Here is a 23937-nt window from a genome sequence, read left to right on the forward strand (position 1 = left end):
AAGTGTTCACGTGTGCGCAAAGTGCTCCCTTTTCGGCACTTGGTGCCCCGTGCGTGTGCGTTCCCTTTTCAGCACACACTGGACTAGACATACCCAGTTCCTGCAACCGTTCGTCATATGTTTTAGCCTTTAGTCCACTAATCATCTTTGTTGCTCTTCTCTGCACTCTTTGTAGAGTCTCAACATCTTTTTTATATCATGGTGACCAAAACTGGATAGAGTATTCAAAACACTTCACCACGAGCTTGATTCTATCCCTCTGTTCATGCAGTCTAGGACTACATTGGCTTTTTTTAGCAGCTGCATCACACTGCTGGTCCATATTTAAGTGATTATCTATTCGGGCTCCTAGATCCCTCTCACAATCACTACTGTAGAGTCAGGTACCACCTGTCCTATACCTGTGATTTGGTTTTTCTTACTAAATGTAAAACCTTACTTTTTTGTTCCGTCAGTTTCCCAGCTAGTCTCGCTACCCCTTTCTCCACCCAGCAGCAGTCATTTACCTGCCTGCTGGAAGGGAAGGGAAGGGAAGGGAAGGGAAGGGAAGGGAGATTTCTGGTGTTCCCTGATAGATTCCCACAAGAAAACTCAATGGGGAGGCCGGCAGGAAGTTGGAAGTCGCTCCTGCTCCCACTGCTTTTTTTGCCCACCCTTGGTCATTTTGTTTCTCCATTTAGGTAAAGTAATCTCTCTGAAACAATGATCCAATGGGGCATGGGCAGTGGTGGTATACAGCCGGTTCTATCCGGTTCGGGCAAACTGGTAGTAGCGGTTGCGGGAGGCTCCACCCACCTGCCCAGATGTCATCATGTCCCATTTTTGACGTTCTCTACATGCACGGAAGGCTCTGTGCATGTACGGAGGTGCATTCACATTTGTGAACCAACCAGTCGCAAAGGTAAGTGAATACCATCCCTGGGCATGGATTGTCTAGTTCATTAATATTTGTTTCCTGTGTTTTTAAAATGAATTGCAGAATGTTTTTCCTTCTACCTTTGATTTCTGACACTGGCCCAGACTCCTGAGCTGGGTGAATGATTTTATAAACTGCCTTTTTTCTATATGCCAGCCACTTCTATTCTCTCCTCCTCCATCATTTCATTTTCTGGCCCTATTATCCCATTTCTACAGGCCCAGAAAGAACATGTCAGTATAGTTTAAGTCAAATGGGAAGTTTTGGCTACCGAAGATCCGAGAGTTGGGGTGGAGATAATGTCTTTATCCGCAAAACATTCAGGAGTCTTATAATCGCGTGCCAAAATAAACAGACTAATTTAGCTATCAACCACATCCAACTGTGGTATAACTTTGACTGAAAGGACCTGTTTCGTTTTATAAAGGCCTTCCAGAGACAACTCCTCCCTACCAGACATTTGGACTTACCTTCTAGCTCTTTCATGTTTATATCGATCCATTTTGCTCTCCATCAAACTCAAGCAGAAATACCCATATGAAAGTCTGAAATGGGATTGCACTGCATTTATTTAGGGGGGGGGGAGGAGGAGGAGGAGGAGGAGGAGGAGGAGGAGGAGGAGGACAGAATCCACAACAAAAGGAGAAAAAAAGAAAATGAATTTTAATCACAATCATAAGGCAGATCCGACAAAGAAAGAGATCAGAAAATAATTTACTTTGCCTAGGATTTACTGGAAGAGCAGATTTTAAATCTGGCTTAAACATGAATTTTAATGATTGTTTTAGTTCTTTTTTAATAATATTGGGGCCAAATTATTTAATATGTTTTTAAATTGTTTTTTAAATTTTATGGATATGTGTGTTTTATTGTTGGCTGTACACCGCCTTGAGTCCTTCGGGAGAAGGGCGGTATAAAAATTTTAATAATAATAATAATAATAATAATAATAATAATAATAATAATAATAATAATAATAAATACTGTAGGTCTTTAGTGTTATGCTACAGCAAAACATACCAGGATCAGAGGTGGGTTTCAGCAGGTTCTGACCAGTTCTGGAGAACTGGTAGCGGAAATTTTGAGTAGTTCGGAGAACCAGTAGTAAAAATTCTGACTGGCCCCGCCCCCATCTATTCTCATCTATTCTTCCCCACCACCCCCAAGGCCCTCCGGAGGCAGGAAACAGCCTGTTTCCCTACTTCTGGTGGGCCCAGAAGCCCCCAAAATCAGCTGGTGTGCACTGGAGCTCAGCTCGTGTGCCCACTGGTATGGCAACATGTGCCACTTGTGGCACGCGTGCCATAGGTTCACCATCATGGGTATAGGGCTTTCTGCCTGAGCAGGGTTGGACTAGAAGACCTCCAAGGTCCCTTCCAACTCTGTTATTCTGTTATTTCTGTTAAATCTTGTCCCTCTTTGTATATTAAAGCTATACTAGCCTCTTTCCACTTCACTGGAAAAATGCTGCACCATAGAGCAAGCACCACCCTATTGGCTTTTATGTGTACAAAGAAGTTTTAATGGTGACATTTCTAGTATGAACTAGTATTACAATGAAAACTTTGCTTATAATAAAGTTGGCTTAACGCTAAAGATTTACTTTGCTTTTGCTTCACAAGGCCTTTTAAATAATAATAAAAAAATAAAAGCAAGGAATTTTGATTATGTTTTTGAAGATGGGGGAGTAATCAAAACTCCCATTGATAGCAACCAACTGGTTTCCCTGTCTCTCCGATGAACGCCACTTAGTTATCCTACATCATTTGGCAGGGATATGTTGACCTCCACGGACGGCTGTCACTCGTTGACTAGAATGCCCTTGTGTTATACTTTTCAATCAATTGTTTAAGAATCAAAGTTGAAGTTATTGTTAACTTTACAAATAACAATCTGCATAAGACAAAAACAGGGTAAAATCAGGCTGACAAGAGGTGGAGATTAACATTTGTTTGGTCCACTGCAAATGGAATGGATGGAATCTGGAGTTTACTAAATTTCTGTTTCCTGTTCCTAACAGTTCTAGATATCTGACAAGCAAGACACTGCCTGGCTAAATCAGTAAATCGATAAAATTTGGGCTAAATGTTGATTCCTATTAGAGATGGTATTCAGCCGGTTCAGAACGATTCGCCCAAACTGGTAGCGAAAATTGCAGGTGGGCCTGCCCAGGCTTAATGCCATCCTATTTAAGCATGTTTTTGTGGCCGGGTGAATGCACGGAAGGCACGCGCGAGAATAAAGCACATGCACAGAAGGCCAGGCGCATGTGTGGAAGGCAGGCGCATGCGAACCAGGCACATATGCGCAGGAAGTGAGTGCTCGCATGCATGGCAAACCGGTAGTAACTTAATGTAAAATCCAACACTGATTCCCATGACAGTGAAATTATTGCTTTGAACAAATCCTCCTCCTCGTTCTCCTCCCTATTTTGTAATACAGATGATATTTGGATAAACAGCAGGGAAAAAATGTTAAGATTAGACAGTAATCTTCCAGCCGTGTCTGATTTCATCAGAGGCCATACAGATGCCCATATTATCCAGCTGGAGTGACAATGATCTCACTTCCTCCTGTTCACATTGGGTGGCAAGTCATTTCACGGCAGCTAGCCAAAATGAATAAAAGATTTCACCGATGAGAATAGAAAGGGGAAAAAAACCCAACACATCAAATTCCAGTCAATCTGTTCAGAAAATATATCAAAGCACTCTCCTAAACATCAGTACTTTTTGTGGATATTGGAACTTCAAGTGTGTCTGTGATTGTGTGTCAATTCATTCCATACGAATAATGCTAGATCACTTAATGATAATGATCATTATCTAATGATAATGCACCACAGACAGTAAAAACCGTGTGGCCCATCTTTATAATTAAAGAATAACAATAGCACTTCGTGTGTTTTTCAAATATGGCAACTTTTAAGATACTGCTTCATCCCACACTAGACCCTTGGTTATACAGGTAACAGTAACAGGAGCAGAGTTGGAAGGGACCTTGGAGGTCATCTAATCCAGTGGTGGGTTCCAACTGGTGTTACTACTGCTTCTCTTCATGCAAGCGTGTTAGGTATCTGCCCAGCTGAGGTGCGGCAATCCACTCTGCCGCACCTATCAGTTGGGCTAAAAAAGAAGAAATAAAGGTAGGAATAACGCGGGGGCGGGCGGGATGGCTCAGCTCCCAGATAAAGAGAACCGGTTCGGTGATGTCACATCGTCACCGCTACCGGCTCGGCCGAACCGGGCCGAACCGGGAGGAACCCACCACTGATCTAGTCCAACCTCTTGCTCTCTCAGGAGACCAATAATATATCTTGATAGATGGTCATCCAATCTCTTCTTAAAAGCCTCCAATATTGGGTCACAATTTCCAAGGGCGATTTGTTCCAATGGTTAAATTGTTCTCATAGTTAGGAATTTTCTCCTTAGTTCTAGCTTGCTTCTCTCCGTGATTAGTTTCCATCTGTTGCTTCTTGTCCTGCCCTCTGGTGCTTTGGAAAATACGTTGACCCCCCCACCTTCTTTATGGCAGCCCTTGAAGTGTTGGTAGTCTTCGACTTATGACCACAATTGAGCCCAAAATTTCTGTTGCTAAGCGAGATAGTTGTTAAAGTGGGTTTTGTTCCATTTTACAGGCTTTCTTGCCATACGAATGACCGATGAAAATGAATGCTCATTTTCCTCAATACATTAATAAACAGGTACATAATGTTGTTAATTCATTGGTTTGATTAGTCTCTTTATCTGATTTTAGGACTTGTATAGAGAACAGATCATGTTTATGTTGCATCTATGCAGAAATATCAAAAATTCAAACTTTTGAAGGGCCACAATACACATATACATAAGCATATGCATATGTAGATATAGTACATGTGCATATACTTTTATAGATAAAATAAATCCCTTTCTCTGATTTGCAGAACTTTTTGCAGTATTGCAAACAGAAAGATTTATTTTTTAACCTTTAATTTTGGATATGTTTCAGCAGAATCAGAAATAAATTAACTTAGCTACAAAGCACAGAAGACAATATGGGAACTTCAAGGAACTGAGCTGTTTCTGGAGTGTTTCAAAGTACCTACTTGGAAATGCCTTCAGGTAGCTGACGTTGGGTGATGTGGAAGGGCAGCAGATGTTTCATTATTGACTGCTCAGGAAAAAGCAAAACAAGATTTTCTGCTTCAAACAGTGGAAGGAACATTTAGATTGGACATCCAAGAATTAGATATAGGTGGAGACTTAAGAGAGGAATGTGGGAGGCAAGTCAAAAAAGAAAAGCATAGCAATTAAAGTATTGAAACAGACAAGAGATGATGGGTAGATGATTTTCATCTTTATTGCTGTTCTGATTTGCTTTTAACCCTTTTCCTCTCTTTTTTTTAAAGCATAGCAATCAAAGTATGAAGCGGGCAAGAGATGATGGATGGATGATTCCTCTTTTTTGTTGCTACTCTAGTTGCCTTTCCTTCTCTCTCCCTCTCTTATTTTTTTCTCTCTCTTTTTTTAGGCAGGTGACATGATTAGAAGTTAGACAGGAAAGAAAGAAAAAGCTTCTTAATAAAGGCTGACATGATTAAAAGCTAGAATAAGTGATAGAAATAAAGGGAATATTAATGTATACATTTTTATTTGATAAAATGAAAGTAATAATGAGAAATAGGTGGAATAATTGAATAATGATAGAAATACATGTTGATTGAATGTAATAATAATGTTTAATCAGATCAGTTTCATTTGTATTGGAATTGTATGCCGTCCAGGTGCCATACTGTTCACTCATTGATTTGACATTTTTATAAAAAATTAAAAAATAAAAAACTTGGGGGGAAAAATTTGCCTCCATTGCTCATTTTAGTATCTCTGGATATATATACTTTCTCCTTTTCTTTTTTCACAGAAATAATAGTCTCTTTTTTATTTCTAACACAACTCCTATGGTGGAAGACATATGTGTCCCCATAATGTGTGTTTCATTTTTTCCCCACGGTATCTTTTTATCACTGGAAGTCAGTGGTGGGTTTCTACTGATTCACCCCAGTTTGGGTGAACTGGTAGTGGAGGTGGCGGGAGGCTCCGCCCACCCGCCCAGATGTCATCACGGACGCTCTGCGCATGCGCAGAAGCCCCATGCGTGAGCGAAGCAAGTGCGCACCCACGCACGCTCACAGTTCCAAACCGGTAGCGAAGGTAAGTGAAACTCACTACTGCTGGAAGGGCAAATAGAGAGAACTGTTTGCATTAAAAAACCCAAGGGCACTCGAGAATGGATAGCTATTGTAGCTCTGAAAAGTGGAAACAACTGTCAATCTGCCTCTACAGTGTTTTATCACAGACCCTTTCTCCTCTGTGAAGTGTAGGATTTTGACAAGCACTTGGGGATAATGGGAAAGGCAGGCATGGTGACTACAAGGTTCACAATTAATGAGCTAAAGTTGTTTTTCAATTATTCTTGGCATTTTTTGCAGGAGGAAAAACTGGGGACTCCAAACATGCTAAGGTTATTTGGATGCTGTACCACTTCCAGCATTCACTGAGGCTATCATCAAAATTAATTCCTATACCTTCAAAGCTCACTTTGGATGTTATATGCCAAGGGGAAACATGTGTGTTCTCTGTATTCTATTTTGGCGTCTGTACAGAGTAATACCTGGGCCATTCCTCCAGTCCTAATGTAAAAACAAAGACCTAAGTGTTTTAGTATGGCCCACTTATTGGCATTTTCAAGGGTGACATTATTTCCATGATTGCAAAACCAGCCCGTGAGTTACAGCTGGATGGAAATTGGTTTATAACACTGGAGCTGCATCCTCCTACAGTGCTGCTATCACATGTAGCAGCTCTGAATTTTCAAACTAAGCTGCTGTCTAGACAGGTGAAAAAGTACAGTTCATGCAGCCTGGGAGAACAAAAATATATACCTTAAACTGGGAAGGTATGGTCAGGTGGGCAAAGATGACAAGAAGAAATCAATAGACGTATATTAATCTATCAGGACCCAGGAATCAGACAATGACTCTCGATGTGAAGAAGCTGTTCTAGGAGGACATGTGGAATGTCAGCCAAGGGAGACACAAAGCCATGAATCACCTGAGGGTAATCAAATACAAGCATCACCTGGACAAATGGAGAAATCAGATGATGATGTAATGCTTCCCAACCCTCCCACACTCAGGGAGTAGAGAGAAGTGCAGAAGATAGATATCCTATGAGGCTCCTTGCCAAGCAAGGGAGTAAATTTTAGGGATACCTGGCTGCAGTCTGATTTAAGAGGTGCCCGATCCCCCATTGAAAGCAGCTATCCGAACTCTGGCTCTTGTGATGTTTATGTGAATGCTGCTGGTAAAATTCTGACCTCTGGACTAGCTGACAATTTTAACTGGGCACTTAGAACTCCAGACTGGATTTTGATTATTCTTCTTTGTCTATTTAAGACAAAACCATTCAGGAAATTTTATTTCCAGAGACTTTGTTTGGGTTTTCATTCCTTGTCTGTTGTTATCTCCTTGACCTTGAGCAAACTGCTAATTTCCATAGCAACTGTGTGTGGGAGTGTATATTAGAAACCAGAAGCAGGACATTAATCAGTCTTGATCCAATCTGAATTTTTAAATTTTCTGGAAAAGTTACATCAGAGAATCAATGTAGTCAAGTGGTGAAAGCCTTAAATTGTAACTGATACACTGAGGTTCAAGTCTTCCTTTTGTTACATCCTGAGTGACATTGGGTCAGTCACTCTGTTACATCCCTCCCTCCCCTACACACTCAGCCCAACCTACTTGGATATCATTGTGGGGGGGAATTAAATGGTAAAAGATAACATTTATTGAATTCCTAGAGAAAAAAATGGGATATGTCTAATAAACAAATACAAATATTTCAAAAGCAATTCAGCTTAGAAATCTGAATCAATTCAAAAATTGGATCCAATCTGAACTAGATTTTCAAGCTGACTTTGTGTGCTTCAGATTGCCAAATTTTTTCCAATTGATTTTGAGGTATCTTAAACAGTTTAACAATTTAACAGTTTTACACAGTTAACAGTTTAAACAGTTTAACAATTTGATTTGAGCTTCCAATTTGAAGAGTCAAATTGTCTGTGTCCCTCTCAATTTGAAACCTTTGTAATTCATATTCACCCAGCCCTAGACTAAAGAAGGCAAGCAAAAGTTTTCCAACAGTGTATTTCACTGTGATAACTGAGTCCATTCATCTTGCTGCTAGTCATCTCCTTTCCCGTCACTTTCACCACAAATATCGACCTCCCCAGAAACTAGGTTTTCACAGAATATGTCCAGAACATAATAATTTGAGCCTCTTCAACACCAAAGTTCAAAACTTTCAACTCCAACTTTTACTTCAGTAGAGTGTCACAAGGAATACAGGTAATCCTGGTTTAGTAACCATCCAAAGTTACAGCGGTGCTGAACAAAGGGACATACGATTGTTCATCATAGATGCAGCTGTCACAACGTCAATTTGGGTGCTTGGCAGCTGGCTCACAATTATGATGGTTGCAGCATCGTGTGATCACCATTTGCAATCTTTGCTGCAGGTATCCAAGAAGCCAAGTCAATGAGGAAGCTAGCGGGAAGTCACAAACGGCCATCACATGACTGTGGGATGCTGCAACAACGTAGGATTCGCCCAGTGGTGAAATCCAAATTTTTTTACTACCAGTTCTGTGGGTGTGGCTTGGTAGGCGTGGTGTGGTTTGGTGGGCATGGCTTGGTGGGCATGGTAGGGGAAGAATACTGCAAAATCTCCATTCCCACACCAGAGGGCCAGCCAGAGGTGGTATTTGCCGGTTCTCCGAACTACTCAAAATTTCCGCTACCGGTTCTTCCGAACTGTTCAAAATTTCCGCTACCTGTTCTCCAGAACCTCCTGGATTTCACCCCTGATACCTGGATTCCCCTAACGATGGCAACTAAAACTGCTGAAACTATTATTATAAGTCAGCACAGTCACACAACATCACACTTCACAGCCACATTGCTTAGCCACAAAGTTGATGGTCTTGATTGCCATTGCTAAGCATGGCCTACCTGTATCAATGGCTTACATCATTCTGATTTTTGTAGGTACAGATATATATCTGGCATCTGAATAACTTTTGCAAGACTTTCGTTGCGACTCTACTAAATACTACCCTGTGGCATATTTCTTGATTTCTAGTTCCCTTATTGTTCATCTATGATCCTGGAACAACCTATCCACCAACTTGAGTGTCAATTTATGAGGCTGGTTGTTCCATATGTTGTCATTAGTTGAGTCTTTGTATTTAATCTTCGTGCAGTTTGTTTCACTTTGATCTTTAACTTTTATTACCAGTGTTTCCAGATCATTTAAAATTTTCATTATGAGAAAGAAAACCTGTATAAAATGTTTTACAGGTGGCACTTCCCACCCACAAGATTGGCAAAAATTAGTAAAAAATATTCTTCACGATGTTGGAAATGTAAGGTGGTCCCAGGGTCCTATTATCATATGTGGTGGGAGTGCTTGAAAGCAAAAAAAAATTGGTATCAAATAAAGAGCTGGCTAGAAGAGATTCTAACAATTAAAATAGCAGTCAAACCAGAATTTTTCTTATTGGGTATGACAGATGGTAAATATAATAAAAATGTAACCTGCCTAATATTACATATATTAACAGCTGCAAGAATAGCATTTGCTCAGAAATGGAAGAGTAAAGAAACACCTTCAGAACAAGAAGTGTTATGTAAAATCTTCAATTGTGCAGAAATGGAAAGACTCACTTTGGAACTCAAAAATAAAAGTGAATCAATGTATTATGAAATCTGGACTAAATTTTATGAATGGTAGACAAGTGGAAGAATGTGTAGTGAATGTCCAGAAATATATATGTCAATGTATACTGAACTTGTGAGTGAGATATCGGTTTATTGGATATGGATATAGTTGTTTAGGAGGAATTATGTAGTATGCTTGACATGTAATGAAGTAAGATATATGTAAATGTGTATATAGATTAAGGAATATATTATTTATTAATTTGAATTAGACAAAAATGTTAGAAACCAGAGATGTCAAACCATGTCCATTGTTTTTTAAATTTGAATTATTAATTTAAAAAATATTTTTTTTTTCATTATGAGAACTGCTAGTATAGTGTGTGTATATATATAAAGTGTTTTTCTATCGAGACACCTGGTCTACCCAGCATGTGGGAGGGAGGATACTGCATCCCTTTCACCTTTCAGCTCCAATCCAGGAGCCCTCAAGCAGTCGCATTCACGACAAACCATTTTATACCAAATTTATATTTCGCTGATAAAGAAATAAAGGGAGACTAGTATAGATCTATTTCAAGCCATTTAGCTCTCATCAGCTAGCCATACCCTTACTTGGATTTGAACTTGGGCTGCCTGCATGTTAGGCAGTTGTATTCACCTCTGAGCCACAAGTTCTCCTCCCTTCATCAGAGTATATATATTACTCTGTGTAATAGCTGATATACCATAATTAATATTAGTTGCCAACAATTGACTTACTGTGTGCAGTGCTGAACATAACTTTGGCAACATCACAAGTAATGATGTTTGGAATTGGCATGCAAAGATTTATAAGATTTTACATTTGGACATCTGTACAAACAAGAGAAGCAACATAAAGGATTAACATTATAAAATATTTGTCTGGGGATGTTGGTTTTTTTTTTTTTAAAAAAAAATCATTTTCCAAATGCGAGTCTGGATTTTGCTTTGAAATGTCCCATTCAAGAATTCCTCATCAGGATTGGAACATCTAATATTTTTGGACATTCTCTCCAGCTCTCGTTTCAATCAAATGATCAAACTCCAGCTTTTTCCATCTTCCAGGGATCTTCCAGCCCTTCTTCATTTCCCTAGACTCTGACCTTTCATGGTTGGGTCAGTTGCTGCTGGAAATGTCTGACTGAAGTGAAGCCGCAGAGTCTTCCCACAAGCGATTCCTTGCTGTCTGTGTGTGCAGATGTCCCCTGAAGTCATTCCAGCTTACAGCTGCTAGTTATGGATAAGGTAGCAGCAGCTGCTACTGAATTGACTTGTGTTAAATGCATATACATTTTTCAGTGGCAAGGTTAATTCAACTTATTAATATCAACTACAGAGCGGAAAGATCATTTATGAAGTTTTTTCCTCCCCGCTCATTACTAATAGTTGCAGGAATGAGTTGTTTGGAATGAAGACAAAAAGCTAGATAGACCCTTGATATTTTCTTTTAATTGGCCTATTATGACTAAACTGCGTAACTATTTACTACTGTGTTCGTATTACCACGGTATTACTATTTCTCATCACTGATGAATAGGAATAGGAATAGGAATAAATAGAATAGAATAGAATAGAATAGAATAGAATAGAATAGAATAAAATAGAATAGAATAGAATAGAATAGAATAGAATAGAATAGAATAGAATAGAATAGAATAGAATAGAATAGAACAGAACACAATAGAATAGATAATAAATAAATTTTTACATCAAATGAAATTTAAGAAAGAGACACGAGATATCAATAAAATAATATCATTATATAAGGTGAGAGAAATATTGTATATTGAAGAATATAGGATATTGATATTGTAACAATTCAGAAATTATAGGTAGATGTCATTAAGATGATGCTTGTTGTAAATTGTTTTACTTGCATTTATAAATATATTATGTGGTTTCTTAAATTAATAAAAGTTTAAAAATTAAAAAAAAAAAAGAACACAATAGAATAGAATTCTTTATTGGCCAAGTGTGATTGGCCAATATATACTTGTTTCTGCCCTTCCTGAGGGAATTTTAAGGAAAGGAATAAAAAGGTTATCTCACATGATATTCTTGTTTAGACTTAATTCTCCAAAAATAACAAAAGCCCACAAAATCTTTAAAATTCTGTGGCATCATTAGCAAGAAAGCATAGATATATATGTTGCTGAATTATTCCTATTATCTTTTCCTGTCAGTAAGGTAATCCTTGACTTGGGACCATAACAGAGCCCACAATTTTGGTCATAAGCTATGAAAGTCATGACCATATCCGATTTTACAACTTTTTCTATAGTGGTCATTAAGCGAACATGGTGATTTTTAAGCAAATGCAATATTCCTTAAGTAAACCCATTGTTTGCTATGGGGTGGATTGTAAATCATGGTTATGTGACCGAGGGGCACTGCAAACAGACATAAATGTGGGCTGGTTACCCAAAATGAAGTCATGTGGGGGGAGAGGGGGCAGACAACAGAATTTTTAAACTGTGTTGTAAGTCCCATTTTTGGAGACTGTCAGAACTTGGAATGATCACTAAATAACTAGTTGTAATTCGAGGATTGCCTTTAGGAGAAGCTAGGTAACCTGGAAAACTCAGTAATTTAACAGTGCCAATGCATTCCCTGTCCTTTACAAAGAGACAGGGAGGGAGGGAGACAGACAGAGAGAGATACAGACAGACAGACAGACAGATGCACACATACACACACACACACACACAAAGAGAGAGAAACAGAGACAGAGTCACAGAGAGAAACAGAGACAGTGAAAGAGACAGACAGACAGACACATACAGAGAGAGAGAGAGACAGACAGACAGAGAGAAACAGTGACACAGAGAGAGACAGACAGACAGACAAAGAGAGACAGAGATAGACAGACAGACACAGACACAGACAGACAGAGAGACAGACAGACAGAGAGACACACACAGAGACAGAGAGAGACAGAGACAGACAGACAGAGAGAGACAGACAGACAGAGAGACAGAGAGAGACAAAGAGACAGAGAGAGAGAGACAGAGAGAAACAGAGAGACAGACAGAGAGAGACAGAGAGACAGAGAAAGAGAAAGAGAGAGACAGAGAGAGACAGAGAGAGACCGACAGAGAGACAGACAGAGACAGACAGAGAGACAGAGAGAGACAAAGAGACAGAGACAGAGAGACAGAGAGAAACAGAGAGACAGACAGAGAGAGACAGAGAGACAGAGACAGAGAAAGAGAGAGACAGAGAGAGACAGACAGAGACAGACAGAGAGACAGAGACAGAGAAAGAGAGAGACAGAGAGATACAGACAGAGAGACAGACAGAGAGAGACAGACAGAGAGACAGAGAGAGACAAAGAGACAGAGAGAGAGAGACAGAGAGAAACAGAGAGACAGACAGAGAGAGACAGAGAGACAGAGACAGAGAAAGAGAGAGACAGACAGAGAGACAGACAGAGAGAGACAGAGACAGAGAAAGAGAGAGACAGACAGAGAGAGAGACAGAGAGAGAGAGAGAGAGAGAGAGAGAGAGAGAGAGAGAGAGTTTATTCCATGCTTTTGACTTTGGCTTATTAACAGACAAACAAACATTTGTTAAGGGGATTAAAAAAGTCAAGATAGCAGCAGCTTCCACCACACCATTGAAGCCCACCATGAATTGTTTGAAGCGCTATCTTCACTTTTTGATCCTCACTCCAACCTCCAAGATGACCCTGAAGAGAAACATGACAGGATTCTCATTTGTTTAAAAAAAAAAAAACTGATTTAAGAATTAGACATGAATGACATTTAATTTGTTTATTTAAGTAGGTGCCACACTAACACAGGGCATCTTGCTAGTAAATCTTAGTGCTGAATTTTAACATTAAGTTCTTATCCAATGGTTTCTCAATTATCTTCCATAATTGACATTATGCGGCTCTTTTGAGGTTGTCAGCCAAGTTTCTGGCTGCTGATTCTTGACAGACTATTGGCTGAAGGGGTAGGGAGAGAGAAGGTGGCATAAAAGGTTCAGAAAATGAAAATATGGCATCTTGATGCTTGATGAGAGCACTTTTGTTACATGACACGTAGTAACTTTTCTGATCTATTAACTCAACAGCTGATCCTTGATTCAGCCATTTAATTCCTGGATTAGTGATTCTTATTGTGATAACAGAAAAGACTTTCTAACGGATTCCAGGGTACATTTTTCTTTGTAGCTGTCTTTGGGTTGTTTTTTTTAAGTGTCAGCAAAATAAGAGACTTGGAAAACAGATTTTTTTTTTCAGGGATTTTTTTTCACCAGACCTTTCCACACCATTTTCTATTCCCACTCCATGTGATCCAGCACAAATGAGCAGACTCAAGAAGCTGAGGTCCAAGCCTACCTCACAAAAACATTGTGAAGATTCGGTAAAGGTAAAGGTTCCCCTCGCACATATGTGCTAGTCGTTCCCGACTCTAGGGGGCAGTGCTCATCTCCATTTCAAAGCCAAAGAGCCAGCGCTGTCTGAAGACGTCTCCATGGTCATGTGGCTGGCATGACTAAACACCAAAGGCACACGGAATGCTGTTACCTTCCCACCAAAGGTGGTCCCTATTTTTCTACTTGCATTTTTTACGTGCTTTCGAACTGCTAGGTTGGCAGAAGCTGGGACAAGTCACCCTGTTACCGGGCACTAGGGATTCGAACCGCTCAACTGCCGACCTTTCGATCGACAACCCCCCAAACTTTTGGGGATTTGTGAAGATTACACCGAAATAAATTTGGAGGTCCTGAAAAGAGCCCAAACACCAGGGGTGAAATCCAGCAGGTTCTGACAGAATCTGGAGAACCGGTAGCGGAAATTTTGAGCAGTTCGGAGAACCGGTAGTGGAAATTTTGGGTAGTTCAGAGAACTGGCAAATACCACCTCTGGCTGGCCCCAGAGTGGGGTGGGAATGGAGATTTTGCAATATCTTTCCCCCCCAAGAGTGGGAAGGGAATGGGGATTTTGCAGCATCCTTCCCCTGGAATGAGGTGGGAATGGAGATTTTGCAGTATCCTTCCCCTGTGATGCCCACCAAGCCACACCACACCCACCAAGCCATGCCGACAGAACCGGTAGTAAAAAATCTTGGATTTCACTGCCAAACACTGTACATATGACCAAGTTTTATCTCCTGCGACTGGGATCCTGGCAAGACAATCCTTCACTCTAATTCCTCCTGGCCCACAAAACGTCTGTGGTATGAAACAAAGAACAAGGAACCTACCCATTGCTCAGGAATGTCTGCCGACAGATCTATTTCACCCTTCCTTTCTTCCTTAACTAAACATAGCCAGCAATTGTAAGCCTGGCTGCAAGGAAGCACAAGTGTCTCGAAACATTTGGAGGGTCTGGACTGGAGGGGAATGACATATCAAACCCAAGCTTTTCAGCACGGCCATATGGGAAAGAAAATAGCAAAGTATCTGATAGCAGGTTCCTTTCAAGATGTACAGGAATAGCAGCACACGGCTCATTGGAATCATATGGGATGAAATGCCTTGAGCCTTGAAACCTGTCGAGAGTCTTCAAATTCTAAAGGAGGGAGGGAGGATTTAACTGAGTGAGTTAGTTATCTACCTGCTTACTATTTACTGGAGCACTGTGGCACCGGGGAATCTCTTTCTACCTATGTTTCCTTCTTCTTTTGAAATTATTTTTATTATATGCATTTATTACATCTATTATATTTATACATGTATGTGAACATAAACCAGGGGTGAAATCCAGCAGGTTCTGACAGGTTCTGGAGAACTGGTAGCGGAAATTTTGAGTAATTCGGAGAACTGGCAAATACCGCCTCTGGCTGGCCCCACCCCCATCTATTCTCTGCCTCCCAAATCCCAGCTGATCGGGAGGGAATGGGGATTTTGTAATGTCCTTCTCCCAGGAGTGGGGAGGGAATGGAGATTTTGCAATATCTTTCCCCCAGGAGTGGGGAGGGAATTTATTGGTTCGATTTATTGGTTTGATTTATATGCCGCCCTTCTCCGGAGACTCAGGGTGACTTACAATGCGTTAAGCAATAGCCTTCATACTTTTGTATATATCTGCTTAGTAGGGCTTTTGCCCCCCCTCCAAGCGGTGTTCTTTTTTATACAAAGTCAACTTATTGCCCCCACAATCCGGGTCCTCATTTTACCTACCTTGGAAGGATGGAAGGCTGAGTCAACCTTGAGCCTGGTGAGATTTGAACTTGCAGTAAGTGCAGGCAGCTGGTGCTACTTAATAGCACTTTAATCTGCTGCGCCACCAATGGGGATTTTGCAATATCCTTCCCCCAGGAGTGGGGAGGGAATGGGGATTTTGCAGTATCCTTCCTCTGCCACACCCACCAAGCCACACCCACCAAGCCATGCCCACAGAACCAGTAGTAAAAAAATTGATATAAACATATTTACATAAAAGGTGGGTAAACAGTGTCACCCAATATACAACTGGTTGGAAGGGAAAGAATTCGCCATTTTCTAAAAACTTAATAAATGGTCCTAAATTCCTTTTCCTTGCCCCTTTGGTGTTTTGTTTTGTTTTTTAAAAAAAGATGAATACATAAATTGGAAAATAATACAACTTAAACCAGGGATCATCAACCTGCAGCTCTGGAGCCGCATGTGGCTCTTTCATCCCTCTGCTGTGGCTCCCTGTCGCCAGTCAGCTCCACAATTGATAGGGCTTTCAGTTAGGATAGGTAGAGGAAAGAGGACGCCGCGCTAGGAGGAGATTCTATGGCCGTGATGGTGAAACTATGGCACGGGTGCCACAGGTGGCACGTGGAGCCATATCAGTGGGCACGCGAGCTCAGCTCCGGCATGCATGCGTGCATCAGCCAGCTGATTTTCGGACCTTCTGGGCCCACTAGAAGTCAGGAAACACACCATTTCCGGCCTCCAGAGGGCCTCTGGGGGGGTGGAGAAGGCCGTTTTTGCCCTCCCCAGGCTCCTAGAAAGGCTCTGGAGTCTGGGGAAAGCGAAAAACGGGCCTACCGGGCCCACCGGGCCATCGCATGCCAAAAACGGGGGGAGCACAGGGGATTGGAGCACATAGGATTATGGATGTGGGCACGCGTGCGTGTGACCCCACCGTGCTCCCCCCGCTTTTGGCACGCGATGGCAAAAAGGTTAGCCATCACTGCTCTATGGTGTGGGGTGAGGAACTGGACTTCCGGTCAGCAGAGGAAAAAGGACTCCACACTAGGAGAAGACACTATGGTGGGGGGAACTGGACTCCAGAATTGAACGGGGGGCTTCCGGTTAGGACCTTTGTGGCTCTTTGAGTGTTTAAGGTTGCCGACCCCTGATTTAAACCATTGCTACAAATTATGCATCCTTCTATTCCTTTAGTGTTTTCTAATGATTCTTCTGAATTTTTTCTTCGTTCTCCATAAAACTTTTGATAATGCTTGATAAAAGATTCCAAATACACATAGCCTTCAACTTACAACAGTTCGTTTAGCGACTGTTCAAAGTTACAGCGGCACTGAAAAAAGGGACTTATGACTGTTTTTCCACACTTAGGACCGATGCAGCATCCCCATGGTCACGTGATCAAAATGCAAATGCTTGGCAGCTGACTCATATTTATGACGGTTGTAATGTCCCGGGGTCATGTACGATCACCTTTTGCAACCTTCTGACAAGCAAAGTCAACGGGGAAGCCAGATTCACTTAATAACTGTGTTAGTAAAACACTAACAGTGTTTTTACTGCAGTGGTTCACTTAACAACTGTGATAAGAAAGATCGTAAAATGGGGTAAAATCCACTTAACAACTGTCTCGCTTAGCAACAGAAATTTTGGGCTCAATTGTGAGTTTAAATAGAAGATTACCTGTATTGGGGACACAGCTGAGAATACAGGGATCTTTATACAAGCATCTTTATACAGGAATGGTAGAGGGTTTCCTGCTTGAGCAGGGAGTTGGACTAGAAGGCCTCCAAGGTACCCTCCAACCAGAGGTGGTATACAGCCGGTTCGAACCGGTTTGCCCGAACTGGTAGCGGAAATTGCAGGTTTCCCACCCACCCCGGTTCTATGCCATCCTATTTAGGCACATTTTTGAGGCTGGGGGCAGGCGGAGAAGGGGCATGTGCAAGCAAAGCACATGCGTGGAAGGCCAGGTGCATGCGTGGGAGGCAGGCGCATGCTCAAACCGGGCGTGCGTGCAGGAAGTGAGCGTTCGCGTGTGTGGGGCGAACCGGTAGTAACATAAATTTAAACCCACTGTTGCTTCCAACTGTGTTATTCTGCATTTTTAACAATGATAAAATTATACAGCATTAACAATCTTGTATATTACGCTCCAAAATGCGGTAATAATAGAACAAGCCCAGATCATATAAGTTAATTCCAATTTGTTACTTGCCTCTCCAATTGTAAGGTAATTGCAGTCAATTGTTACTCCCCCAAGATCTGTTATAGAAGAAATTCAGAGTTGGAAGATAATGATGTTGGCTTTATCAAGAGCGATTAGTAGTTAGGTTTCTTTGTTTCTGCTCTTATTGTTTTTTTGCTTTTATTATTATTTTTTTAATGATGTTTGGTTTTATATTTATTTATTTATTTATTTTATTTTATTGAATTTCTATACCGCCCTACTCCCGAAGGACTCAGGGCGGTGAACAGCCATAAAATAAAACACATACATATACCAAATTTAAAATCGAATAAAATGAATTAAATAAATTTGGCTGAATTAATACCCATAATTTAAAATACCCATATTTTAAAATACATTAAAATTTAAAATTTGCACTTAAAAGGGAGAAGATTTAGGCGAGGCCAACTTGATGAAATAAAAGAGTCTTCAGCTCGCGGCGGAAGGTGCGCAGATCCGGAATCCTCCGTATCTCTGGGGGGAGCTCGTTCCAGATCGTCGGTGCCCCCACAGAGAAGGCTCTCCCCCTAGGGGCCGACAGCCGACATTGTTTGGCCGACGGCACCTGGAGGAGCCCCTCTCTGTGGGAGCGTACTGGTTGGTGGGAGGCTATTGATGGTAGTAGGCGGTCCCGTAAGTAAGTTTTGTGAGCTACCCAGAACTGTGGCTCAAGTTGGGCAGCTATACAAGATATTTTAAATGAATAAATGAATGGATTGGTTGAGCTTGTTATAGTAAAGATTGTACAAATACTTGATATTAACTTCATCTTTTTTTCAGCTTCCTATAAAAATAGGCTACTAGGTTAGAAGCAACATCTAACAGCTGTTGAATTTGAAAACAGCAATAGTATCGGCCTTACATTACATTCCACCGAAAGAATGCTGAAGTTCAATACATTGCCAATAAGTGCACTGAAGTAAATGAAACTCAATGTTATGCTCCGTTAAAGTTTTAAAAACTGCTTCATCAGAACTGAATTAGTCCAAAAATAATATTATTAGACGTTTACCCCAAAATGAATAAACAGCAACTTTTTAAAAAATCTGAAATTCTTACAAATAAGTCCAATACTCCTGGCAACCCTTTAGAAAGGAACTTTTCTCTTAGTTGATAAAAGAAGATGAATTAAAACAATCAATTCCTGAAAATAGTAGGAGGAGGAAGGAATATTAGGTACGTTCACCACCTTGATTTATGTATAAAAATAACAAAGGAGGGATAACCAAGGTCTAAATATAAAAATAGGCAAGACTTAGATAGGAGAAATCTCCTCCATTCCCGGCTTCCATATGTGTGTTTACGATTCATTCTTCTTCAGTTATTCCCAAATAATTTTGAACTATCCCTAACCCTTGCCTCAAACTCCACACAGTACAAAAGATAAGGTTTTTCTGAAGCTACCACTATCTCCTGCTTGGTGGTCAATACCTTTTGTTGGGAGTAATATCCCTCTGGTTCAGTTCCAAGCTGGAAGAAGGACACTGGAAACATGGAGAGTGATTGGTTTAATGATGAACAGACCCAACAGCAATCCTAGGTCAGCTGAACAATTGGTTCGATGAGTACATGGATTTTTATAAGTTTCAGAGATGCTGATAGGGGGGGTTGTGCGATGTCTGAAATGCCCTTAGAACCATGATGGCGAACCTATGGCACACGTGCCACAAGTGGCACACAGAGCCATATCTGTGGGCATGAGAGTGTTGCCTTACCTCAGCTCCAGCGTGCATGCATGCGCAGGCCAGCTGATTTTTGGGCCTTCCGGGCCCACCGGAAGTTGGGAAACGGGCTGTTTCTGGCCTCCAGAGGGCCTCCAGGGGTGTGGGGAAGGCTGTTTCGCCCTCCCCAGGCTCCAAGAAAGGCTCTGGAGTGTGGGGAGGGCAAAAAACAGACCTATGGGGCCCACTGTGCCATCGCGTGCCAAAAGCATGGGGTGTGCAGGGGGGGCAGGTGGCATTGAATTATGGCTCTGGGCATGCATGCGACCCCCCCCCGTGTTCCCCCCTTTTGGCATGCGATGGCAAAAAGATTAGCCATCACTGCCTTAGAAGAGTGTGCAAGATAGTGAGCTCTGTGTCTTCTGCTAAATGGTAGTGGATTAATCCTGTTAATCCTTTACTTTACTTTTTACTTTACTTTTATTGGATTTATATACCGCCCTACTCCTGAAGGACTCAGGGCGGTGAACAGCCAACAATAAAATACATACATACAAAATTTAAAAAGCAGAAATAAAATCGAATTAAATAGTTTGGCCCAGACAGATTAAAACCCCAATCAATTTAAAACAAATTTAAACTTTGAATATTAAAAATATTAAAAAATATTAAAATTGTTTAAAAAGAGGGAGAAAGTTAGGCCAGGCCTGCCTGGTGAAATAAAAAGGTCTTTAGAACACAGCGGAAGGTGCGCAGATCCAGGATCCTCCATATCTCCGGGGGGAGCTCGTTCCAGATAGTAGGTGCTCCCACAGAGAAGGCTCTCCCCCTGGGGGCCGCCAGTCGACATTGTTTGGCCAACGGCACCCAGAGGAGCCCCTCTCTATGAGAGCATACCAGCCAGTGGGAGGCTATTGGTGGTAGTAGGCGGTCCTGCAAGTACCCAGGTCCTGAAGGGTCGTGTCCTGTTCTTCTTAGTTTCATCACCCTGAAGCTGAAGGTCTTTTGTTCTGTAGATAGGCTGACCCAATCTTTCTTAATGGACACAAAATATCTGCTGGAGCTATTAAGAAAAGACTGAATCTGCTTCCTATCTCTAAAAACCATGTTTCTCCATTTCTCATTTAGGGATATATAATATCTTGGCTTTTTAATATTACTCAAAATATTTCATTCTTCTGGGCGGGGGGTGGGGGGGGCTTCCCACACGTTAACTATGAATCTTGGTGTTCCTCTTCCTGCTTTTCAGTGAACAGTGTCTGCTGAATTGATAGGGTAATGTTTAATTGGCCAAGGAGATGGGAAAACAGCTGAGAACAGCTGTCCAATCGGAAGACCTATGGGGTCAACTTATAAATAAATACCAAGAACCCAAATGATTGTTAGGATTTTGCACGCATGAAATGTAATTTGGAAGAAATGATTCACATGAGCGCAGCTTCTCATTGCTATGAGCCGCCTTTTCCGGGCTTCCAAAAAATGCTGCTATTTCGAAGTTTTGTTATAAGTTGACTCCTCAAAGTAGAAGCACCTTTTTTTCCCCAAGTTTGGGCAGAAGCTGGGGAAAAGTTAGCTATTTTAATGGCTGTATGAGGTCTTCTGAATCATTGTCAAAGCAGGCACAACCTTCATCCAGTATAAAAAGAAGACCTGTCACTTACACCATCTTGTGCTTCAGAAATAATCGGATGCCAACATCCGAACAACTAAGAGTCTAATGTTTGAGCTCACATCTCTAAATGAAGTCAAGAGTCCATAAATCACAACAAAATATATTGTTTCATTTCTGGATCTTCTACAAGTAGAATAATCAAGAGGATCAGAAAGCTCCGAATAAATTCTGGCTTTGGGGAAATTATATCAGTACTTTAGGTTTAAAATAAATCATTTGTTTTATTGCCATCACATAAATGGTCGAATGGAAAAAAGTGTCCAAGATGAGTGATAGATATTTTAGATTTCCATATTAAATCTTTGCACGGATCAAGCAGATGAGGGAAGAACCTGGATTGATGCACTTGGAGAAGTGAAACTCCAAAAGGACCTATCAAATACAGATTTTTTCCAGATCCTGTAGATGGATTTATGTTCTTTAATATATTTATGAGGCTTGTCAAGTAACAAAAAGAATCCAGACATTGCAGAACTGATTTTGGGATAGCTTGGGAACAAATTTCTGTCTCAGCAAAACAGAATCCATTTTGTACAGGCAGATGGAGTACCTAAGTTTGTTCCTTGTTGTTGTTAATATTCAGGGAGATGTGGCTGGAACCATAGGGGGGATCTGGAAAAGCTCCCGAGAAAGAGCAGGCAAAGCCTGAGCCTGTGGCTTCCTCTTCACAGCTGTGGTTCTTGATAAGTTTGAGGTTCTCAAACTTTTCAGCCATTATCTGCCAAAAATACAGACCTCAAATAATCCCCAGTTGCAAACATAAAGAATTCTTTTTTTCATTTGTGCATTGTCAATGCACTGAGTGTTGGGCGAGATCCTAGTGGATACAAACACTGCTGATTATCCGATAACATTTGGGCTGTGAGGTTTGCAAAATCAACATTATGCCTGTCGCTGCCACAACTTTTTATGATTCTTGTCTTCAAACTGTCATCCCCCACTCTCAAAATTACTCTTAACAGCGGCAAAATTATTGCCTTCCTAGCATTAAAGCTAAATGGGTTTTAGAAATGATTTGTCAAGGTCACGCAGAGATATTACGAAAAGCAGTCCCAACATTCCTGAATTTTGAACAATCTGAGATTCTGGGCTTCTAAATTTGATGTTTGCCAAGGAAGTCACACTCTGTACACTGATTTGAAATGTTCCCTCACAGTTAACTTTTTAGTTAGTTTATATCGAACATTCCTAATGTCATTTTACATATGTTACCACATAGTTCGGAGTAAGTGAGTTTGTTTCTTTCTTACTTAATAATGTATGCCAGAGTAAAAATAGCTGTGGAGAGAAATGTTTAGTAAAAGTGCAGTCTAGATACATGCCATCGATGTGTGCTGCTAAAGTAGCTACTCAAATAATACAGTAGCAACAGCACGTAGACTTATATACCGCTTCACAGAGCTTTACAGCCCTCTCTAAGCGGTTTACAAAGTCAGCCTCTTGCCCCCAACAATTTGGCTCCTCATTTTACCCACCTCAGAAGGATGGAAGGCTGAGTCAACTTTGAGCCTGGTGAGATTCGATCTGCCAAATTGCAGGCAGCCGGCAGTCATCAGAAGTAACCTGCAATACTGCATTCTAACCACTGTGCCACCGCAGCTCTCTAAGTCTCTCTTCATCAAAGGGCAATATTTATTAGTGTCTTAGAAACAAATAATATAATATGATAAATATTAATATTAATAAATAATTACCTGTCTAACATTTAGAAAGTCTACAATATTTCCTCCTATTGGCTTCCTATGAAGCAGAATAGAGTACAAGTAGCCTGCAACTTACAACCAATCACTTAAGCATCTATTCAAAGTTATGATAGACTTTCCTAGGACTACTTGTGACCCTGATCTGCAGTCCTGCTGGCCCCATGGTCATGTGATTGCATTTTGGGTGCTCAGCAACCAACCTGCATTTACACAGCTTGCAGTATCCCCAGTTACATACTGTTGTGACCTAGGCTTCCTGAGTCATTAAAACACACGAGTAGTAATCACCAACCTTTATCTCCTGGGACACACTGCCAAAGACCTACTTGGCAAAGCCACACGGAGTCCAGAATCAAACAGAGATGCCGACTGGAAACAGACTTAAGAATGTTGCTTTCCTGCAAAGGGCCCACGTGCCTTTGCTCTTCAGCCAGGGGTGGCATTTGGGGGTTCGCCGAACGCCGGCGATCCTTGGCTAGAGGATCACACAAACCCTGTCGAACCCCAGGAGCCCACCCCAGGAAGTAGATATATCTATCTTATCAAAGAGAAGGATTAGGAATGACAAGGCAATTGTCTTCCAGTACTTGAGGGGCTGTCACAGAGAAGAGGGGGGTCAACCTGTTCTCCAAAGCACCAGAGAGCAGGACAAGAAGCCATGGGTGGAAGCTTGTTAAAGAGAGATTCAACCTAGAAGTAAGAAACAGTGAGAACAATTAATCAAGGGAATAGCTTGCTCACACCAACATAGACAGGAATTTTTTTTTTTTTTTAATTTGATTTATATGCCGCCCTTCTCCGGAGACTCAGGGCGGCTTACAGTGCGTTAAGCAATAGCCTTCAT

At 41.1% G+C, this 23937-nt stretch overlaps 1 long non-coding RNA gene across 1 annotated transcript; it reads left to right on the forward strand.

The window, feature by feature from the left end:
• Window positions 1–565: 565 nt before the first annotated feature.
• LOC148113171 (uncharacterized) lies at window positions 566–5753 on the forward strand. The gene is made up of 2 exons (XR_015728470.1): window positions 566–901; window positions 4910–5753. It is a non-coding gene; the product is annotated as an uncharacterized LOC148113171 (long non-coding RNA).
• Window positions 5754–23937: the final 18184 nt, after the last annotated feature.

The sequence above is a fragment of the Pantherophis guttatus genome, chromosome 6, assembly GCF_059756535.1.
Source record: "Pantherophis guttatus breed Tessera chromosome 6, ASM5975653v1, whole genome shotgun sequence".
NCBI lineage: Eukaryota > Metazoa > Chordata > Lepidosauria > Squamata > Colubridae > Pantherophis > Pantherophis guttatus.